We start from the raw sequence: 21,859 nt of genomic DNA, 5'->3' as shown, positions 1-21,859 counted from the left end.
GAAGGACCAACATTCCACAGGGCCCACAGCAGACGTCAAAGCTGCCCCAAGGAAACCTGAACTGTAAGGGATGAAGTGTCAGAGGCTCAGAGTGAGCAAGTCTGAGAGATAGAAGTCTCAGGGCGACCCACTTAGGTAACTTTTACTTCTAGGAGCTCAGCAGGTCCTCACAATAAATCTTGAAGAAAAACGTCCTGGGTTCTGGCAGAGGAAGGGGAAAAGGAATCATCTGGAAATACAGCAGAGAACTCTGCTCTTCTTAACAAGGCCTGCCCTCCAGAAAAACTAACCAGGGCCTAACTAATCAGGATTTTCTAAGAGCAGAAGTGACCTGGGGGCAGAGACAGACCCAATTCCAGACCACCCTGGCCAACCTGCGCTACCTAAGCAGAGGGTGGGGAAACTGAGAAAAATACGTGAGGACAGTCCAGAGGTAAAGGCCCACAGAGATTGAGACCAGAGTTCCGGGATGTCATGGACAGCACGGGGGTGTGGGTAACGACACTCTATCATAGACCTGACAGATGCTAAGGGAGTCAGTCTTAAATGCTGTCACCACGAAACAGAAATGCCAATTATGAGAGGTGATGGAGGTGTTAAGTCACCCCACTATTAATGATTCTGCAATACGTAACTGTATCACATCAGCCCTATACACCTTAAACTTACACAACGTTATATGTCAGTTATGTTGGAAGAAAAAATAAAGAAATGCAGGAAAAGTGGGGGAGCGGAACAGGGAAACTTTGGAAGTGATAAAACTGCTCCATATGTTAATATGACAGTGGTTATACATCATGAGAAAGGCTGGGCTGGAAGAAGCACCAGCTGGAATCAAGATTGCCAGGAGAAATATCAGTAACCTCAGATATGCAGATGACACCACCCTTATGGCAGAGTGTGAAGAGGAACTAAAAAGCCTCTTGAAAGTGAAAGAGGAGAGTGAAAAAGTTGGCTTAAAGCTTAATATTCAGAAAACTAAGATCATGGCATCTGGCCCCATCATCTCATGGGAAATAGATGGGGAGACAGTGGAAACAGTGTCCGACTTTATTTTTTTGGGCTCCAAAATCACTGCAGATGGTGACTGCAGCCATGAAATTAAAAGACGCTTGCTCCTTGGAAGGAAAGTTATAACCAACCTAGATAGCATATTAAAAAGCAGAGACATTACTTTGCCAACAAAGGTCCATCTGGTCAAGGCTATGGCTTTTCCAGTGGTCATATATGGATGTGAGAGTTGGACTGTGAAGAAAGCTGAGTGCCAAAAAATTGACGCTTTTGAAGTGTTGGAGAAGACTCTTGAGAGTCCCTTGGACTGCAAGGAGATCCAACCAGTCCATCCTAAAGGAGATCAGTCCTGGGTGTTCGTTGGAAGGACTGATGCTAAAGCTGAAACTCCAATACTTTGGCCACTTCATGCGAAGACTTGACTCATTGGAAAAGACCCTGATGCTGGGAGTGGTTGGGGGCAGGAGGAGAAGGGGACGACAGAGGATGAGATGGCTGGATGGCATCACCGACTCGATGGGCATGAGTTTGAACTCTGGGAGTTGGTGACAGACAGGGAGGCCTGGCATGCTGCGATTCAGGTCGCAAAGAGTCGGACACGACTGAGCAATTGAACTGAACTGAACTGATACAACTGCATATGTTTCTCAAAATGCACAGAGCTGTACACTAAAACAGGTGAATTTACTATATGTAAATTATATCTTAATTTTGAAAACCAGTGTCTGGCACAGAGTAAATACTACACAGTGTTAGTGATCATTATTAATGTTGCTACTATTATGTATCAGGCACTAAGTTGAATGCTAAAAACACAATGGTGAGCAAACAGAGGTGTGGTCCTACCACCAAGGGGCCAACAAGCCCAATGATGCAGATCAGATATTAATCAAATGCTCAGAAGCCACAAAGCAGAGGTGTGTGCTGTTCTGAAAGCTGCAACCTGAAGGAAGAGGAGATGTCCACGATGTAAGGGACGGTAGAGGCAAAGGGAGGATTACAAGCAAATGGGACAGCGTGTGCTAAGACCATAGCGGAGGCCAAGAGAACACAGTGCTCCGGAGAAACCTGACAGACTGCGAGTGTGGGAACTGTTCACACCCAAAACCACAGTGAGACATCACCTCACACTCAATAGGATGCCTAGTATAAAAAAACACTGACAGGGATGTGGAGAAACCAGAATGCTTACGTATTGCTGACAGGACTGCACAATGGCATAGCTGCTATGGAGTATGAGGTTTACAAAAAAACCACAACCACCATATGATCTGGCAATTCCACTTCCAGATGGACACAACAGAACTGAAAGTAGGATCCCGAAGAGACGCCTGCACACCCAGATTCACAGCAACATTATTTACAATCGCCAAGAGGTGGGAGCAAAGCAAGTGTCCATCATCAGATGAATAAATAAACAAAACGTGGCATACACATACAAAGGCATATTATTTGGCCTTAAAAAGGAGAGAAATTCTGACACACACAACATGGATGAACCTCGAAAACATTTCATTAAGTGAAATAAGACGATCACAAACAGACAACTACCATGTACTCCATTTACACAAGGCATCCGAAACAGTCACATCCATAGAAGCAGAAAGTACAACAGTCACTGCCAGGGGCTCCAGGGAGGCAGGAACAGGGGAGTCACTGTTTAACAGGTGCAGAGTTTCCATTTTGCAAGGGGAAGTTCTGGAGACTGGCTGCACAAGAGTGTGAATATATTAACATACCGAACTGCACATTAGAAATGGTTAAGATGGTAAGGTTCACATGATACATGGTTCAACACAATAAAAAAGAAATCTGTGTTCACAAACACACCCCCACACAGCTGAGACGTAATCACTGGACTACAGAAGAGTTACCCCACCCCACACTTTACCCGCCACATTACTAAAGGCCTATTTAAAGCTGTTCCTTTTAACCAGTATGTCATATCCAGCTATGAAGATAAACTTATACTAAGAGCCAGAAAACAGTTTGAACAGACAGAGGAAGCATCATAACCAGACTGAGAAATGGCAGTGATGCTGGAATTATCATACCAGGAATTGAAAAGGACTATGATTAATATGCAACCCTGAATATTCACTGGAAGGACTCATCCTGAAGCTCCAACACTTTGGCCACCTGATCCGAAAAGCCCACTCACTGGAAGAGACCCTGATGCTAGGAAAGACTGAAGGAAAAAGGAGAAGGGGGTGGCAGAGGATGAGATGGTTAAATAGCATCACTGACTCAATGGACATAAATGTGAGCAAACTACAAGAGACTGTGGAGGACAAAAGAGCCTGGCGAGCTACAGTTCATGGGGCTGCAAAGAGTTGGACATGACTTAGTGACTGAACACCACCACCAATCATCTAACTAAGAAAGGAATTGCTTATTCTTTTTAATTTTTCCATTAAGAGAGCTGGAAACTTAGGACTTTTAATAGGTTAAGCGCTAGTCATCTAAAACACTACAGTCTTGGATGACAGTAAATGTGTCAAATACAATTAGATAATTATTTTCTTGAAATACTAATAAACACAATTACAATACAGAGTTCCAAGTAGCTAAAAAACATCCCCCAGGCCCCTCAGGTGATGTCGCCACAGAGAGGCTGACGAGGAACACCAGTAACTCAGGGTTGTTTCACAGACCCATCGCCATGCAGGACACTCCAACCAGCTATGGGCTAGTACATACACAAGAATAAACAAGTCTAGGTTAGGGAAGAAAACACCCTCTTGGTCATGCCTAAAAGGAAATACAAAATGTAAGCAGTTTCCTATACAAAAAAGAAGAAACTGTCAGTCAAGTGAAGAATTTGGAAAACAACTGTGGCATTAGTTCTACTCAGATGTCCCACACTCCTGAGAGTGATTATATCTGCATGAAAGGGACACTTGATTACACTAAATCTGAATTTTAATACATCTCCGGGATTACTTAAAACTTTTAAAGCTTATTTCAATACTAACATAAATTTCAGTAATTTTTTTTTAAACTTACAACTTGAAGTTCTTTCCAAAGGACTAAACTGAACTGGATTGTAATAGAAGAAGGCAGTTTGCTCTTTTTCTTCATTTTTTTACAGCCAAATATTTTCATGAATACCTATACACTGTTAAACTAAGATGAAAACAAATATCATTTTACATTATGATGAGTAAATTTGTTTTCACATCTGCTGCCATCTTTTTTACTTGCAGAAATAATCCCCTGGCATTTTCATGTTTTTCATATAGCAAAGGCTCAAATGGGTCGCTGAAATGCAGCCAGCAGCTGAAAGAGAACAGAAATCCTGGCTGTGGCCCAGCCTCAGCTGGATTCTATGGGAAGGATAACTTCCAAGTGCTTCCTCCTTGGTTCCAATGATGAGCAAGAATGCCTGACCCTCGGGCAATAGATGGACAGGGCAGACACAGAGAGCATGCCCGACAGTCCATCGAGGTGCTGTCCTAGGGCAGAGAGCAGGGCAGGACGGCAGGGGACCAGAGCTGACTGATGGCCCAGTGCTCAGACAAGAGGACACATTTCCAATCCTAACATGAGCTCAGGGCTACACAGAAGCAGCCGTGGGGTGTTCAATAATTTCCAATACATAGAGAGAGTCCCAGCTTGGTGAGCAATACCTACACACGTGCCTGGGCATGCACGAATGAGCAGTCCTGGACTATAAAGGACACTGCAGCACGAAGTGAGGTAGGAATCATCTTATCCATCAGAAACAGAGAGCAGAATATACATGTCTACATCATAAATAGCCAGCAAAAGTATTTTCTTACTTTGTCAAATCTCTCAAGTGCATGTGTGTGCGCGCACGCATGTGCATGCTCATTTAGTCATGTACAATTCTGTGACCCCATGGATTGCAGCCCAGCAGGCTCCTCTGTTCATGGGATTTTCCAGGCAAGAACACTGGAGTGGGTTGTCATTTCCTCCTCCAGGGGATTTTCTTGACCCAGGGATTGAACCCATGTCTCCTGCACTGGCAGGCGGATTCTTTACCACTGAGTCACTCTCACATTATGACCATGATGACTTCTTCGGACAGAAATATTTTCATCTCCTCATAACAATGGCACTACATGCTTAAGCAACAATAAACAATTATTATAAAACATCTACTAAGTAACTATTCATTTTCCTGCGTAGCTCAGTCAGTAAAGAATCTGCCTGCAATGCAGGAGACCTGGGTTCAATTCCTGGGTCAGGAAGATCCCCTGGAGAAGGATGGTAAATCACTCCAGTATTTTTCCCTGGAGAATCCCATGGACAGAGGAGCCTGGCAGGCTGCAGTCCATGGTGTCACAAGAGTCAGACACAGCTTAGCGACTAAACCCCCACCACCACCACCAAGTAACTAGCCCAAGACTAGATAATACAAAATTAATATAAAAATCTAGACAAGATCTGGTCCCTGACCTTAAACAGTTCACAGTCTAACTAATGAAAGCAAAACTCACAAACATGAAATAATCCGAGAACGATTAAGAGTCAAGTGTGGAATTCTGCATGGGCTTGAACAAAGACCTCTTGGGAATCAAAGCAGTAGGAGAAAACCATCTTGTCTGAAAATCAGAACTGAGTCCATAATGTCTGTGACTATCATGGGCACAGAGAAGGATAAAAGGTATATTTATGGCAGAGGACGTGTGGTTTAACCTTTCATCATGGCAGCACCCAAGAGGTAGGTATTATCTCCATTCTACAGACAAGGAAACCAAGGTTCATTATATTGGGCAGGTTACTTAATAAGTGGTCTTAGTTTTTTCACTTGTAAAATAAAGAACTTCAAACTGGGAAGGGAAAAGCACCAGTTTCCTCAAAGTGACTCAGAAATCTGAAATGAGCAGGACTCTGGGGAAAACGTATCAAGTTCTCGGGTCAACAGCAATACCCACTTCCCCACTGAATATTTGGCTGTTATAAACTTAGCACTGAGAAGAGCACCTGGTGTACAATGAACGAGAGGCATGAACGGATGGACAAATGGCACAACACAATGGGCCCCAAGACGACTGACTCTCCCTCATGGTGGCTCATTCCCTGAGACGTCGAGTTTTTGTTGTTCGTTCATATTTCAGAGTACTTAATCAGTGGGGTGAGGATGGCATTCTTCTAGAGAGGATTTGTGTTGACTTCTGCCAAGCCCTTGGGCACTTCCAACCCAGATGTAGTGAGATGCGCTTCTCAGCCTGGGTTTTTCCAGACTATGCAGGTAGCATAAATGCAAATTCCAAATCCAAAAAGATTCAAAAGGAACTCTTTTTTTAGAGCTAAGAAGATATCTCCTTCCTTTGCTAATGGATGTTCTTGTCCCATGCACACACCCAGCCTAGCCCTTCAATGAGGTTCAGATGAAACCATCTCCTGAAATCTAGGTCCCCGGAATCAGCAGAAGTCCCCTCACTGTCATGTCCCACTACGGTTTTAGATCCTCTCTTTCTCTCAGAAACATTCACTTTAATCTTTTTCCCCACCTGTGGGTTTCTCACTTTCTTATAATAAGGATTATAAAAGGGTGTGTGTTTCATTTTCTACAGATGTTTCTACATGTGTTCGTTTTCCTTTTCTTCCAGTATTTCTACAGGAAGTGTTTCTAGCAGGACAGCTTCCAGAGTATCTGGTAGCTTCCATTTCCAGGAGAGGTCCACACTCTACCCTCTACCACCTTCCATTGTTGGTTTGGAAATCATCCCTAAAGTGAGCAAGAGCTGAAACCAGGTGAGCAGTCAGACTAGGAGATACCCAGAGCAGGCGAGAAAACACACACGCCCACGTGAGATGCAGTGAGGGCGTCTATGGAAGAGCAGGCCCCGGGACATGGTGAGTGCAGAAGACAAAACGCAGGCGTTTACTTCATCATATACACGTGCTCAGTCAATTTAGTGGTGTCCGACTCTTTGCGACCCTATGGATTGTAGCTCCTCTGCCCATAGGATTCTCCAGGCAAGAATACTGGAATGGGTTGCCATTTCCTACTTCAGGGGACATTCCCCACTCAGGGCTTGAACCCGGGTTTCCTGTCGGATGCCTTTCCCTTCTACAGATAAATAACAATTTTAAAAATCCAACACAATGCCGGGAATTGTAGTCCAGCAGAACAGGGGAGGCCAGGGAACAACACATTTTTGGGGGGCAGGAGCAGGGACCCAAGGGTTCCTGTCTTCCTGGCTGAAGGACACAGGTGCCGGTGCCTGTGCCTGTGCCTGCTGGGGCCTAAGCAGAGCTGAACCACCCCACCCTGCTGGCAGAGAAGCTCCTCACCAAGAATGGCCCAGCCCTGACCTCTGACCCTCAACCCCAGGACCATGAACCTCAGCTCCATCAGGACCCAGACCGTCAGCCCAGAAACCTGACCCTCAGCCCCAAAAGGACCCTGACCTCAGCTCCTACCTGACCCTCTCCCTGCTGGGGACCCAGCTTATCTGGATGAGTCTCACCCGTGGATGCTGAACTTTGGCCCCATCCCCTACCCAGCATCCTAAACCCAGCCTGGCCACTACCGAGCCCTGCCCTAGATACCCAGGCAAAGCCCTGCAGCCCCAGTTCCCACCCTCCCTGCAGAACCATTCCCAACCCCACCTGGTCAGGGCTCTGAACCTGCACCCCCTCATCACCCAGACCTCACTGCCAGGCTCAGACCCTCCTGGGTCCCACTCAGCTCACAGGCACGGACCCTGCACCTGAACAGGCTCCGTGGGCAGAGAACTTCTCTGAGGGGTCTGCTCCAGGGAACTGACGGTGACCCCAGCCCAAACCCTCCTGCTCCACAGGCAGGGCCCACAGAGGCTCCCAAGTCACCCACCAGCAGCCTCCCACCCAGGGTTTCTCAACCTCTGACCTTCCCAGCACCACTGGCACTAGGGCCTGACTGTTCTCTGGGCACCGTGGCGGGTGGAGCAGCTCCCCGCCCCACCCTCTCGATGCTGGAGTCCACCAGTGTGACAACCACATGTTTCTGGACATGGTCCAATATCCCTACCAGGTGAGAACCATTGTCCTAATCCCTTAGCTCAGCAGGGATCCCAGGACTCAGGCTGGGGTCCAGTGGAAGACCCCAACATTTCCATTCTGTCCTCAGGGACATAAAGTCAGCACAAGGGCAGGGCACAACCCCCTGCCCTCCCTGGAAAGAGAGTCCCAGTGATCACGTAGAAAGAAAAACAGGTGCCACACGTCACAGAAAATTAGTTTACAAAAGGTGCTTTATTTAACCAGGTATATCCAAAATATTATCCTTTCAACATGTAATACTTAATAAAGATTGAGATTTTTACATTCTTTATTCATAAAAAAAGACAAGTACACAGATCCAGTTAATTCAAGTAGGAGATACGGTATAGGAAGCCCCGCGTACAGGAAATGAGATGAATGAAGTGGATGTTCCATTACTAGAAACAAATTATCAGTGTGTTATGCTACTGTCAAAATCATAAGATTCACAGCACAAGCCAAACCTTGTCACATTCTATATCAAGGCACTGTCTTACACAGAAATTTGGTTACATAGATTGGGGAATAAGTGGACCATCACCAAGGGCTTGGAAATGCTTATTATTCTAATTCAATTATTATTGAATGTAACCAGGCATAATGCTTTAAGATTTTTTTATTGTCTTTTTATTATAACAGTAACCATGCAGAGGAGAGAGTCATAATTAGCAAAAACGATGCTCAAAGCAGCTGGATAAGGCTTCAGCGTCACACCACCACATCTCAGCAATTAAAGGCGCACAGCTATAGCTCTTCATGTAACATAATGTTCCATACACGAAACAGCTGAAAGAATTCAACACTGAGAAAAAGTTGAAGTGGGATTCATCAAGGAAGGTGTCTGTGTCTCTAGAGGACCCAGACACCTGCTTCCCACACGTGTTTTTACAGTGACACGAAAGAAAGTGAAAGTGTCAGGGAAAAAATTAGTTAATTCATAGTACTGTTGACTAGATGTGCAAATAAAACATGAGAAAATGAAATGCAGAACTTTCATCTTCATATGATTCTCTCTAATCAGGGGAGGAACCCTTCTTCCCCCAAAACAGCCTTACCTCAAATAGAAGAGAAGACACTGGGTAACAGGAAAAAGGATAATGATCCAAACCTCTCCTTAAACCACATTTCAATCAAGGGTAATAATCACAGCTGGAGATAATGAACATGAATCTTAGGTTCAGGCAATGATTTCTATCACCCAGGTGCTCAGAAGGGATTCACAGTCATTCATCAAACGCTTAGCTTTTGGAAGAAACAGATCGGTTCTATTTCCTTCAAGTTCTTATACCATTCTTATAAATAAAACAATATTTGTATACCAATACACAGAGAAGTCTGGCCCAAGACTAAACAAGAAAGAAAAACTGACTGGAGTTAATTAGCAGGAAAAGAAGGCTGTAGTACAAGCATAAACTCAAAGAAAGTACTTAATGAATAATGAATATGCATTGTTATTTTAATGAATCTATTAAAAGCATGAATCTCTGCAGAAAGAAATTAAAGCACCTGATAAAAAGTGCATACAAAATAAGATTATCACCTTATAAAACAATTTTAAAACAGAAAAGAAAAAGGAGACAGCAAAAATGTTGACACTGAGCACAAAAAACCTGGCCTTAAGCATGCCTGTACCCAGGGCAGGAGACTCAGGATGGCTTACATGAATCTTATTGTCAGAAACGAGGAAACTGTCTATTACCTAGGAAAGAAACTTTTTCCCTCTAACTGTATTCTGAAAGAATTTCAACATCAAAGCACTGCAGAAGGGCCATCAAATGATGGAAAAATGCCTGTAACAATCTCAAACAAATGTAAAAGATTTACAATTACTTTCTATAGTAAGCTGAAGCTCCAATACTTTGGCCACTTGATGCAAAGAGCCCACTCATTGGAAAAGACCCTGATGCTGGGAAAGACTGAGGGCAGGAGGAGAAGGGGACAACAGAGGATGAGATGGTTTGATAGCATCACTGACTCAATGGACAAGAATCTGAGCAAGTTTGGGGAGGGAGATAGTGAAGGAAGCCTGGGGTGCTGCAGTCCATGGGGTCCCAAAGAGTCAGACACCACTTAGTGACTGGAAAACAATAAAACAGTAAAACGTGAATAAAAGCTTAACATTAAAAGGTTACAGCAGTTTTTGGAGTGCCAGGGTACTGTGGTTTGAAATGTGCTAATAAGAGAGAATGGGTCCTCTCCAGCCTTCCTAAAAACCTGCCTCTTTAATCAGACTAGTCCCAGACTAAGAAAAGGGGCCTAAAGCATACACTCCACCTCCTGCCCGCCTCTCGCTCGTGAAGAACCGCCACCAGTCCCTTTCATCCCTTGGGCTGATGGAAGGATTAAAAACCAGGGTGGAAAAAAAAAGACCTCACTATTTAGCCTGGTTCTATAAATAATGAAATTAAGGCAAGGACTTGAACCCAGGGACCCCAAAGTCAGATACCAGTAAAATGCATGGAAACTAATGATGAGCTTGTGTCCCTCTCTCTTGCCTTTTTGAACACCCTTCCCAGAAGGTTCCCGAGCTGAGGCGGCTAGCTCTACCAGGCCCTATGCAATGATCCATGTCCTTCCCAGCCACCTTCCCAAAAACTTGGGAGCACCGAGGATTTAAAGCAGGCTATTTTTTCTCAGATTTAACACAGCTGCTGTTTCTTGCTAAATAAAATATTTTAAAAATAAAAACAACTGAATGCATTTATCCATACACCTGTCCTGCTATTAGTTCATTGAACAAACACCTGTAGACTAAGAATGCCACCTTCATATCAGCAAACCAAGGTTGTGGTCATCAAGCTAACAGCCACTAGAGGCCCCCCAACCCTCTCCTTCCCGACAGTGAGACCTGAGGGAACTCAGGATGGTTCTGGCCCCAGATGGCTAAGGTGGGATGATTCCACATCAAAAGAACCATGTCAGTGCGCCCAGACTCTTGCAGCTTCCCATACATTGAAAAATGCTAAATTCCTTAACTTGAGAGGTTTGGTTTCCTTTAATCAACAGTCATCTTTTGATGTTCCCACTACTTGGCTTTTGTTGCACAAACCCTTCTACATCCCGGCTCCTCCCTTACCCTTGGAAGTAGTTTCTCAGAGCTATCTGAGAGGCTGTCTTCTGGGCTTTCAGTCCTCAGAAAATTAGCTGAATAAAACATAATTCTCAACTTCTAGGCTGTGCTTTTTTTCTTTCAGTTGACAACTTGAGCACCTTACACCCCAGCCTCTGTGCTAAGCAGTGAAGAAACTACAAATAAAGCACATCTTTGACTTTCTAATCTAGAAGACAAATGACAGGGTTTCCCTCTCCCAATTTAAACAGTTAAAATGTGTACTGCATGTTAAGAATGCACCTTTCAAACACTATAAGGATGTACGACTGTCTTCTGCAAACCCGATGACAGCCTGGGGCCTCAAATACAGGGTCACCCGACTACAGCCACCTTCCTGAGGACAGTGGCCATTCCGCTCTATCCCCACAGCCAGCAGGGGCTGTCCTGACCATCTTCAAAGCTACAGAGGCACTGAGCAGCCATTTAAGGTGAAAATCAATTTGTGCAGGACTCCTCATGACCATGGTTTTCTCCTTTGGTGTGAAGCAATTTTTAATTTCACTAAAGATTTTCTATAAGAAACTAATCTTCATGGTAAAAAATAAAATCTACATTTAGGCAGCCACTTACCCCAAAATGCTAAGAAAATGGGTTCCCAGTGAAGAAAAATGAACAAAGCTGATTTTAATAACCAGGGAGGATAAAGTAATAAATGACCAGTGGAAAGTATTAATAATAAAAAAGCAACACTACCCACACAAAAAAGATACAATGGCACAAAAGCATAGTACCAAGTACTTGGCATGTCTTCAGTTATTCATTTTATAATGTGTAAGGCTTCTTTTTAAATGCATTCATATTACACTGGGCTTGCTACCACAAGATTAATGTTGTACAGTTCTAATTAAAATCCCCCCCCCCCCAGGCCTACCTCTCAACAACAAACACTGAAGTTGATCAATAGAAGGAAATGAAGAGAAAATATAATTTTAAGATATGCCATTTTCTCACTTGCCGAATGGTCAATTTCGACTCCCCAGTTACTGAGAAAGCCAAACCTATACATCTGCCATGATGCATCTCTTGTCTATCTACATATACGGTTACTATCTCACATTGAGTCTGCTCATAAAGAGATATCACCCAGTTTCAAACATGGTTCTGAAGTAACGGCCTATGTTTTAGGGAATGACTGTCTAGGTAGAGGAGTGCACATGCTAATCCCACGCTAAGTAAGTACCCAGTGTTCACAGTTGTCTGCTGCATCTGAGAACTTTCTGGAAGAAAAAGAGGGCTGTGTGCTGTGAGCCTCAGTACCGTTCCAGGGGCTGGGGAAGGAGACAGGCCAGGACATTGTCCTAGTCACGCTAGTGTCAAACGACTGGGCTAGGAGCGGGAGAGTTTTCGTTTCTTTTCTTTTTTAATATAATTATCTGAAGTTAAACACTGATGAAGTCATTTGAAACTTACTGATATTTTCCCATAGTTTAAGCCATGTATTAAATAAAGACTTGATAAAGACTATATCAAAGCCACAAAGGGAAAGATCAGGGGCTGGACTTGGCTCTTTATGAAGCTGCATTGTCAACAAAATCCACCAAGAGCGAACACCTTGAAGAGTCTGAAACGAGTTGTGAAAACGGACTCTACCCTTCCCCTAGTACTTCATCTAAAGCAAATACAGTGCTGTCCACTTAATTGACAATCAACAGATTTAAGACCCCTTGAAGTCATCACTCCACAACCATGATGATGAATTTAGCGTGAGAGGGAGGGAGCCTCTGCCTCTTGCTGAGAAGGCCCAACACAAAACTGATACAAGAAATGAGATCCGATCCAGCCCACCCTGAGCTCCCCCACACCAGGAAGGCAGCAGAGGACAGGGAGGAGGAGCGGTTCCTGCCTGTGCAGCCCTGCTACAAACTTCCCCATCAGTCCACACACAGAACTCTGACTACACCATCGTAACAAAGTGACATCAAGCATTATCACTGCTACAAAGGCTAGTCCATAAGTCACATGCCCCGCAATGGACTTAGGCTAATACAACAGTACTTCCCCTACACACACGCACGCACGCATGCTTTAATGTCCATGAAGCCATCTCCTCCTCTCCCTGACCTCCTTAGCTGAAGAACTGTAAAGGGGGCACTCGGGACCAGGAGGAGCCAGGCAAAAGGACATTTACAGATCCTAAGAGCTTAGGCCCTATCTGCACAACAGAAATGCCTTGGGATGTTAGCAGAGACAGTGCTGCCCTATACCCATTACTTCCCAGTAATTTCAAACCAAAGATGCAACAGTGCTATGGGCAGGGGATTGGAAGGTGTGCGTGTCACAAGTCAGCACCCTCTACACCATCGTTACCTGTGTAAATTGTGAGCTAAGGACCAGAGGGCAGCCGAAGCAGTCACTGATCAGGGTTGTGTGTACTCTTCCACAGTGAACTAAGAACATGTTTTTGTTGCTTCAGAAGAAGGGTCTCCCTAGTTCATTACGGGCCCTGCTGCTGCTTAAGAAGAGTTGACGGCCCCGGTAGAGACCACGGGCAGAGACAAGGTTTAGGGAGGCCCTTGAGGGCCACAGAGAGGGGCACACATCTAACTCTGAGCACAGAGGGAGCCCCTGAAGAGCTTTCTGCTGCAGACAAAAACATTTTGGTTTTCAGGCTCAGGCCAGTGTGGCTGCTGTGTGAAAGAGCCCTCGGGGGACAGAGACAAAGCAGAAAGCACAGGCAGGGATTGTGACAGTGGGCCAGCTCCAGAGTCACTAGTCGGAGGACCTGCAGGGCAGTGGAAAGTAAGTCATCTCTCCCTGTCTCAGTTTCTGACATGACCTGTCAACCAGGGATAGTACAATATCCACCTCAGTGATTTGAGAATTCACTGAGTATTTACAACATGCTTAGAGAACAATGGCTGGTATATGTTAGGTATATGCTAAATCATCTAACTCACTATGACTAGTATGACTATCATCACCTACCTCATGGTATTCTCTTAGAACTACAAAGATCAAGTTGATTCATGTAACGCCCTTAAGGAAGTATCTGGCACATAATAAATTCTCAATAAATGTCAGCACTTACTGTTATCATCACAGCTGATTCCCAGTTGGTGGTGGCAATAACTGAAGAGCAGGACAGGGTTGTTATGAACAGGTACAGAGGTTTCATTTGGCAAGTTAAGTTTGCAGTTTCTGTGAAACATCTAAATGTCAAGGTCAAGTAAGTAGCTGGACACATAAATCCAAAGCTCAGAGGAGAAGTCTGGACTAGAAGTATGAATTTAAGAGTCAGCTACATCAAGATGAGTTCACTACAAAAAAAACAGTGAGTTCATGAGGGAGAGAATGAAGATGAAGGAGAAAAAAGGGTCTAGTGACAAACCCTATGGAACTTCAACACTGAGGCCACACCAAGCGCAGGAGCCGGCCAGAAACTGAGAAAGAAGAGTCAAGTGGAGGAGGGAACCAACAAGGGGTGGAGTCTTCCCAATGTAGCTAGAAGGTCTGCTGGAAGTTCAGGCTGGAAGAAGACACTGGATGAGGCCCCATGGAGGTCACACCAGTGGTTCTGATGAGGGTGTTTTTATTAACAGCATCTTATGTATTCACTTCAACTCTACTTAACTTTCATTTACAACACTATCTGTAAAAGAACATGTGTTCCAAAGGCAATGTGCAGTAAGTCAATAGACTGAAGTCCATTCCAGTGAGGTCTGGAATAAGTCCCTCAACAAGGGTGTCTGATCTCTCCTCAAGTAAAATGACAAGGCTGGACCAGATTCCCAAACACAGGTCATGAGTTCCCCAGGCATCTAAAACCCACAATCAAAGTCCATAAGCTATTTTTCTATATTTAAAATATGTACTGATCACTTCTCAGCCTTTTGGCTAAGAAAAAGTATGTGGATGAAAACTACTTCCTGCCTAATACATCAGTAAACAAATGGCTTGCAGCCATCAAGCCAGCAGTCACTGCAGCCACCACCCCCAGACGAAGAAAAGCAGGATAGTAGCCCTAGATATTTCAGGAGCTTGTTGAAGGAACAACTTCAGCGAGTCCAGACTCTGACATCTTCCCATACAGAGAAAAGTGCTGAATTCATTAACTTAATTAACAGTAATCCTTTGATGGTCCGACCACATGGTTTTTGTTGCAAAAACCCCTCTGTATCCTGGCTCCTCTCTTACCCTTCGGAGTAATCCCTCAACATTATCTGAGAGGCTGTCTTCCAGATCTAAGTCCTCAGTTTCATTCACCAAATAAATCATAATTCTCAAATTACAGGCTGTGCATTTTTTTTTCAGCCTACAAATGTAAAACATATACTGAAAGTTATGCATCTCCCTAAGATTAAAACTCTTGAGAGTCCCTTGAACAGCAAGGAGATCAAACTAGTCAATCCTAAAGGAAATCAGTCCCAAACAATCACTGGAAGGACTGATGCTGAAGTTCTAATACTTTGGCCACCGGATGCAAAGAGCTGACTCATTGGCAACGACCCTGATGCTGGGAAAGACTAAGGGTAGGAGGAGAAGAGGGCGACAGAGAATGAGATGTTTGGATGGCAACACTGACTCGATGGACATGAGTCTGAGCAAGCTCCAGGAGTTGGTGATGGACAGGGAAGCCTGGCATGCTGCTGTCCATGGGTCAGACACAAAGAGACACAACTGGGTGACTGAACTGAACTGAAGATTAAGTTACACAAACTACACTGTCACATTTCTTTGTTTTACATTGAAATTGTAACCGGGTGTGGTAACACCTGTAAATATGGGAAGCAGAAGAGCTTAAGAAGGGGGGACTCTGGTGTCTGAATGCATGCTCCATCAGTCACTCCTAAAGCTGACTTTACAGACAGCTTTGTCATTTAACCACTCAGAGTCTCAGCTTCCCCATCTGTAAGATCTTGGCAGGGACTCCCTGCTGGCCTTCCTCTTCTCTCTTGACTGTTCTTTCTGTCTCCTTTGCTGGTTCCTCCACCTTGGCCGGACCTGGAATGTTTGTGTTCACTGTGCTCATTATTAAGTACCTACCTAACAAGCAAGAACTATTAATACCATTATCTTCCAGACTAAGCAAAGTGAAGTGAAGTGAGAGTCACTCAGTCGTGTCTGACTCTTTGCAACCCCATGGACTATAGAGTCCATGGAATTCTCTAGGCCAGAATACTGGAGTGAGTAGCCTTTCCCTTCTCCAGGGGATCTTCCCAACCCAGGGATCGAACCCAGGTCTCCTGCACTGCAGATTCTTTACCTGCTAAGCCACAAAGGAAGCTCAAGAATACTGGAGTGGGTAGCCTATCCCTTCTCCAGGGGATCTTCCTGACCCAGGAATCAAACCAGGGTCTCCTGCAATGCAGGCAGATTCTTTACCAACTGAGCTACTTGACTAAGCAAAACTTCTTCGTTATTAATAAGATCACAGTCATTTTTGGGGACAAAGAAGAGAAATAATGAAAAGAATATAATGGTGAACACTATGGTGGCCACCAGTCCACTGGTGACTCCCAACGTAGAAACTCCTCTTCTGGGTGCTTGAAATATATACACCATCCTATCATATGACATTCAGCATCTTCCCTGAATTAACTCTAGTGGGTGCAGCTTTGCCCCTCCTGCCCCTGACTATAACCTCCCGGATGGCAGCAACTCTTGAGCTAATCTCTTGGAATTCAGCCATCTTACTCCTAAAATCCACTTCTCTTCAAAAATCAAAGATTCTAACCTTTTGTTTCTGCAAATACTTTTAAGGTCTCCACTGCTCATTCTTTCAAGGTCCTTAAAAGGACCTTCCCCTCCAATGCTTCACACACATGCTTTATTTCACCTCAAGCACAATCCTAGATTCCCAAACGTGGGAATCTTTCCCCACACAGATACATTCTCCAAGCTTTCTAACTTTAAAAATCCAACTTCTGAGAACTTTTACTTTGGGAGAATAGTTACACCTGAATTAAAACTTCCTTTCAAAATTTCTAAAAGGCAATACAATTAAGAAAAACAAAACTCTCTCTCAACTAAGACACAAAGCATATGCGAGTTAGAGGTTTCTCTTCCCATCCTCCTCATCAAGGCCTCATGACACACACTGAGGAAGGGGAACCAAACAGCTATCCCCCTGAGGAAGATTCAAATACTTTGGTGATTACCATATGATAAGCAACAAGTGAAAACAAAGTAAAACAGGACAGAGAGACTATCACAAACTGCTTATATTAAATAAACCTATTACAGCCTACGATTATAATAGGCTGGCACATAAACTGAGACAAAAGTGAAAGCAGCCTTGAAAGATGTCACTATTTGGGCACAATGGAAGCTAGGATAAAAACTACCTGTAATTCAGGATACGTTTCGTCAGGGAAAAATCAAAAATTTCAGGGAGAAATTCTGGGGACAAAGAGGAGAAATAATGAAAAGAACATAATGGTGAAAACTACGGCAGCCACAGTTTTATTTATAGCTGACGTGTGTTAATTTCAGCTGCAAGAGTCCACGGTGAGATATGAAACAAGAAAAGCAGCCAAGGGACACCCACCACCCAAGACCAGACACCCATGTGGGGACTTGGCACTGTGAGATTCAGTGAAATCCAGTCCCTGCCCAGAGTTGCTCCCTGTGTCGTCAGAGAGGATGGGTGGAATATATGAAAGTCAATGTTATAAGAGAGATGCTATAATGAAGGCCAACAAAGTGCAATGGGGCAGAGCTGAGAGAATCTTGACTGAATGACTGATCCTGGCAACATAAAGTCAGTGTAAGAGCTTGAGATGGTGCAACAGGGAAGGAAAAAAAGCAAGAGAGAGACCTTAACCATGAGCCAAAAGATGGAGAACTTACTGACAAGAAACATTGACAAGCAAGTCCAGATAATGACATGGAAGCAAATGTCCATCAACTGATAAATGGATAAGCAAAATACAGTATATACATATGATGAAATATTACTCAGTCTTAGACATTAAGGAAATTCTGACACATGTTCTAACTTGGATGAGCCTTGAGGACACCATGCTAGTGACACAAAGCTAGTCCCAAAAAGACAAGTGCTATACAATTCCTTATGTGAACTATTTAGGTTGGTCAAGGAGAAAGGAAGTGGAATAGTGGTTGACAGGGGCTTCAGGGAGAATACTGTTTAACAGGTACAGAGTTTCAATTTTACAGAATGAAGAAAGTTGGTGGTCACAGTTGCACAACATTGTAAGTGTATTTAATATCACTGAACTGTAGCTTAAAAATGATTAAGATGGTAAATATTTTGTTATGTGTACTTTTAATAATTTTTTAAAAATCCCAATAATAAACACTTTATAATAATCTAGGACAAAACTAAACCACGGTTCTAGACATATAGTAGAGATGTTCAAATCTGTATGGCAATTTCAAGGTGGATAAATCAAATTATACTGCCTAGGTAAGGAAAAAGTCTTAATGACTTCTAATTCTAACAGATTCTAATGAATTCTAATTCTAACAGATTAGAATTAACATATTCAATAGATACGAGTGCTTTATATTTGACACTTGCTATCTAACTTCATAATCAGTAGCCTTTTCAAAAACGAAGATTTGTTTCTACACACACACATACACATACTAGAATGGGCTTCAGGAATACAGAATAAAGGGAACAAATCCTTCAAGGCCACAATGGCAGTCCAGGGCAGCAGCAGTTAGAAAGACAGCTCAGGAGTCAGACCACCAGAAGTATAGCCAGGGTCACCCTCCTGAGCTCAGAGCCCTGTCTGAGCTTCTGTGACAAAGGATTGCTGGGAAGATTAAATGAACATACACAAAGTACTTTAATTACCCGCTTGTCACACAGTTATAGTTGCTCAATAAATGCTAGACATTGCTGTTGTAATGTTATTTACATTACACCCATTAAGCAAGTTAAAAACTGGAATAAAGTAAGTTATTTTTTTAAAAATGTAAAAACAATCATTCACTCTGACTTCAATTGGAAAGTCAGGGACAAAAAAATCATGAGGCATGGGGAGTAAAACTTATCTCTGAATAAAATGAAATTCTAGCAAAATCTTGGCCAATTCCTGCTGAATGGCCCTAGCATGTTAATAAACCACTAGGCAGAGAAGAGGGAAGGATCAGGAAGTGACCGCTGCATCACTAAGAGCCCACTGTGCGCCTTCCTCCACATTCAAAGCCTCTTCCTAGTTCATAAATGATTAAACCAAGACTCAAAGAGTTTAAGTTCAGCTTATCAAAAAATCATCAGGCTATTAGTGACAAAGCTATGATTTGATATCTAACTCCAAGGCCTACACTTTCTCCACCAAACTGTGTTGCCAGCATAACAAGAGTAACTTCCACTCCACACCAAAGTTGCTTTGGAATAGGAAGGGAAAGCTGTGTAAGGTCAACTCTGGCTGTGCTCATGGACTCCAGAATGTTTAGAGGAAATAACCAATGACAAAACTCAAATCTAATGTTAACATGACAGAGCTATAGGTTAGGAAGAGCTGTGGCAACACTCTAGGGACTCAACACTGGTGAGGCTGTAAGTGGCACACACACTCTATACCAGTTCCCCTTTCCAGAAAGCAACCAGGCAATATGCAGAAAGTGACTAAAAACCACAGTGCTAAAGGCAGTTTGGCTAACATGAAGATTAAGCCAAAGATGTTCACCAACAATGTTATTCAACATCACTCTACAAATTCCAAGTGCATTATGACAGGGAAAAAATGTCATACAAAAGAGGAAAGAGGAAAAAATCATCCTTATTTATAAATAATATAATTTTCCATCTGCAAAATAGAATTGAATGAAATTAGTACTATTAAGAGAATTCAGTAAAATGGGAGAACCAAACACATAAGAATCAATTCAAAGTGATGAATGAATCCATGTGTTTACCTAATCCTTCCCTCCCTCAAAGTTCCTTCAAATGATCAAATATAAATGTAACATAAAAATGTTTTCAGGGACTTCCCTGGTGGCCCACAGGTTAGGACTCCGAGTTTCTACTGCTGGGGCACGAGTTCGATCCCTGGTCAGGGAACTAAGACCCCACATGCTGCGAGGTGCAGCCAAAACATGGGGGGGGGGGGGGAAAGGAGGGTCAGAAAAAGTGAAATGTGAAAAGGACAGGTCAGCAGTGCTAGTTAGTTGGAGATGCACAGCTGCTCCCAGACTGTCTCCCATCTTTGAACGGAGAGGCAATTTGTTCCATTCTTTATCACCTTTACTGACAACACTATAAAGATCAAAGGTGACAATGTTTATAAAAATGCTCTGAAGAATGTAATATGCTTCATAAACTAAAAGGTGGGGTGCCTTGTCAAATTTACAATACTAATTTGATTCTTTCTGGGTTGCCATAATGCACCGCATGAAATTGGCCTTCTTGTAAATGCTTTTCTGTTTTTACAGTATTACTTCTAACTTGCTGTTTTGAAATCACTGAGTCTCCCCAGTCCTCAGAGCATCCCAGCTCTGCAGTTCTAAGAGAGAAGGATGGTTGCACATGGGACATGTCAGAGGCATCCCCCATAGTGTGCAGAAGAGAAAGGTCATATGGAATAAAGGGTTTCCCATAACCCACACGCAGCACTCCCAACTTTCACTCAACAGCAGGGCTCCTTTAGCACTGCTTTAGAATACCAGGGGCTTATAAATCTTTTAAAACCGTAATAAATGTCCTTCAGAAGGTAGGACACTCAGTAGAGCAAGGGGCATATCGGACAGAGCAGCCTTCCAGAGGATGTGGTCTTCTACTGCAGCACCATTTACTTAGGTGCTCATCACGTCCTTCCCCACAAAGCCAGAAATACTCATGCTTCCTCACAACCCACGTTTTCTGAGGAGGGAAAACCTTTGAGTTTTCATTTTAAATACACTAATAAGTCAAATGGGTAATAAACCACCTTTGTGAGTGATGTGCAAACACAACAGATCCTGCACACTTGAGATGACCAATTCCCAAACCCTCAAATTGCACTATGAACAATTCTCAGGATTATCAGACTGCTCCGTCTTTGTCTTGCAATCACTAGGGGATGCTTTTGAATCTCCTTGGATTAGTGCGTACAGCTTTGCAATTCAGAAGCGTATTCAATCCCAATTTAATTCCAACTCATAGAGGGCTCTAAGATTCATACAGGGGACGACCTACGTGTGTGACCAAACAACTAAGAGGACTGCTATTGTTCAAAACTTCAGAAATCAGTGGGGTACTCGATGTGCCAATGAACCAGTGACCCCAACAAGACAACGACAGCAAAAATGAATAATCCACTGGTACACCTTGATCTAGTGAATGTGATATAGGGAGATTCAGTTTCACAAGGTTAAAATTACTGGATTTTAGAAAGAAAATTCACAAAAGGATCCCTTCTGATATCAGGGGATCAGGGCCTTAAGCACTGACTCTCCTTGTGTATTAAAAATATAATTTAATTTAAAATATTTTATTTATACTCAGGTTTTCAGGAACATATCTCCCACATCAAGCTACCCCGCTTAATTAAACTTCAGCCACAATTTCTCTGAGTTCAAACAATGCTGACGTAAAAACAGGCTATAATTTATTTCACTAAAAAAATCTGTTAATAATTCATTTCACTAAAAAAGAAATTTAATTTTTAAAAAGGCAACTCCAGAATTTGTTTAGCAGGTTCATCTCCTCAACTCACCCAATTTTTTTGTTGATAGAGTAGTAGGGGTGGTAGTATTTTGTTTTTATTTCATCTGGGGGTTCATTACTCTGTTTAAATCTGAATGTAAAGTTGCCTAGGTGCATTCACAGCCTGGTTCCATTTTCCATGA

At 43.2% G+C, this 21,859-nt stretch overlaps 1 protein-coding gene across 2 annotated transcripts in view; it reads right to left on the bottom strand.

The window, feature by feature from the left end:
• The window catches only part of TULP4 (TUB like protein 4), a 194,625-nt gene that overhangs the window by 154,924 nt on the left and 17,842 nt on the right, over positions 1-21,859 (bottom strand). The gene's annotated exons all lie outside the window — the stretch shown is intronic.

Source organism: Cervus elaphus, chromosome 26, assembly GCF_910594005.1.
Source record: "Cervus elaphus chromosome 26, mCerEla1.1, whole genome shotgun sequence".
NCBI classification, from domain to species: Eukaryota; Metazoa; Chordata; class Mammalia; order Artiodactyla; family Cervidae; genus Cervus; species Cervus elaphus.
The sequence above is the reverse complement of the archived record's forward strand: the minus strand, read 5'-3'. Positions and strand labels throughout refer to the sequence as shown.